The sequence below is a fragment of the Theobroma umbraticum genome, unplaced genomic scaffold (genome assembly GCF_002168275.2).
Source record: "Theobroma umbraticum cultivar Fairchild unplaced genomic scaffold, ASM216827v3 scaffold_95.0, whole genome shotgun sequence".
NCBI classification, from domain to species: Eukaryota; Viridiplantae; Streptophyta; class Magnoliopsida; order Malvales; family Malvaceae; genus Theobroma; species Theobroma umbraticum.
The window spans coordinates 11531340-11533777 of NW_018397257.1; positions in this window are offsets into that span (position 1 = coordinate 11531340).

The window sequence follows — 2438 nt, forward strand, 5'->3', positions numbered from 1 at the left end:
AGACGAGCTCGGCCGGTGGTTGTGAACTTGAAGAAGGCTCCATGGATGGTGGAATCGAGAGCCCGCTGCAGCTCAAGGCTGTCCATCTCCATGGTTTTATATCTTCCTTCATCGTATGAAACGTATGACTTTTAATCGCGTAATAACAATATCCACCAAATAATGAAGGTCGTAGGACCAACGTCCAGTAAAAGAAAACTAACTCGTAAATTTTGTTACTTGTCTTATTATTTTTATTAGCGTTTTTTAAATTTTACTACTTGTTCCCATTATTTTTTATTACTGTTCATAATGATATAACTATTTAATTTGTTTTTATCAGGTAAAACAATTTTTTTTAAAAAAAAAATTAATAATCAAAATTGAGCATCTACACTATTATATAATAATATAACTATCCAATCTGTTTTTATTAGGTAAGACAATTTTTTTAAAATATAATAAATTAGTAGTCAAAATTGAACATCTACACTATTGTATAATAATATAACTATTCAATTTGTTTTTATTGAGTAAAATAATTTTTTTAAAAAAATAATAAATAAATAATTAAAATCGAACATCTACACTGTTATATAATAAAATAATTATTCAATTTGATTTTATCAGATAAAATAAATTTTTTTAAAAAATAATAAATTAACAATCAAAATCGAACATCTATAGCGTTGCTTTGTTTTATTTTTATGTCAATTTTTGAGGAAGGGGAATGATATGACTGATATGAACACAAGTCCAAATTCAGTGTGCTCTGACAATGCTAGCTCCTTTTGTTGTTTCTTTCTTTTGGATTCCTTAGCCTCATTTACATCAATAATTTGGAACTCAAATTATTACTACTAGAAATAGTAATTAGTTAAAAAAGACTTTTGACAAATAGTATGGTAAATAAAACATCACACGTGAATTTTTTTTTTCCCTATAAAGAAAACAAATCCAACACCATCATGATAAATTAAATGTTTTCATACAACATCATAAGACTTTTTGTTTAATTAGGAATAAAATAATATGATGACTTCTTTTGTTGTTATCCTATCAATTAGACAAAAGATGTCTCCTAAGTCTTAAAAATGGCAAACAATTTAATTGAAGGTTAAATAATTTATTTATTAAATAATTATAAATTTATTTTTTTCGTCCAATTTCTTTATTCCTCTTTTTTTTATATATTTTTTAAAATTATATATGTTTTCTTTATACATAAGTAAAAATAAAAGAGAAAAAAACAAATAATTAGGGATGGAGAATTACTTATGTAATATGGAATACACTCTGCTCTTTTTTTCTTAATAAGGAAGGAAAATTTGATAGAAAAAAATGTGAAAGGAAATTCTCTTACCAAGGGAGAATAGATTCAGGCAGCTTAGGGGTCATTGTATGGCCCCTTCAATCTTATCCGCATGTAACTTATGGCATATCACAGTGCAAAATGAAACAGTGGGCTTTCTGTGGGCCATAGGCCCAAGGAAACATGCCATCAATTGGCCCACAAAAAGTAGGCCGGTGCGATCCAGTGGCCCAGCTGGGGATCGTGCCTGAAAATCTTTGGAGTCACGGTTGTGATTTCGAATGATAATATTCCAGACACTGATGTTCTCCACGTGGATGCGTCCTGTGTAATTCATGCACAGGATTCGAACCTTTCTCCTCCGTCGCTGGGGAGTCGAATCGAGAAATAAAGGAGCGCTCTCTCTCTCGGTCGAGCGCAGAATCGATTCCCAACGCGTAAGCTCTCTCTCTCTCTCAATCGTAAGCTGAGATCGGTCTTTTTGTTTTCAAATATGTGAATTTTTGCACCGTGGATCGACGATTGAATTAATGTTTGTGAGCCTAAATTATTGATCGATTTACATAATTAAGTAATTTTTTCTTTGTAAGATTCAGCTGAAGATATCTGAAAGTTTCGAATTCAATCTGCATTTTCTGAGCTTAGAGAATCTAAAGTCCGTGATGACAACAATTGGCGTATTAAATTTGATGGAATTTATCATTTCATAATTAAAATAATTACTGAATGACTTATTAAGGTTGATAATCGTTGTTGCTGAACTGATTGATTCTCTTTACTGATGAATTTGTGTTTATTATGTGTTTATTGCTGTTTAGTGTATTTGGACTTTGTTTTTTCTATTTTGATGAGATTTAATAATTAATTGAATATATTTTACCAGCTTGCTGCGTGATCGGTAAATTCCTGCGGCTCTAACTGAATTTTGAATTGGGAGCTATCATTTCCTAACTGCTTTATAACTCATGTCTGGACCAAATGAAGATAATACTCAGGTACCCCATGTTCTCTCAGTTTAACTCTTTCCCTCTTTTAAATGAAAAGTTTGAATAATCATTCCATAAATAGTAGGTAATTCATGTTTTTACATTGCGCAATTTGAAATCAGATGAACAAGAATGATGGGGTGTTTTTTTTTTTTTTTTTG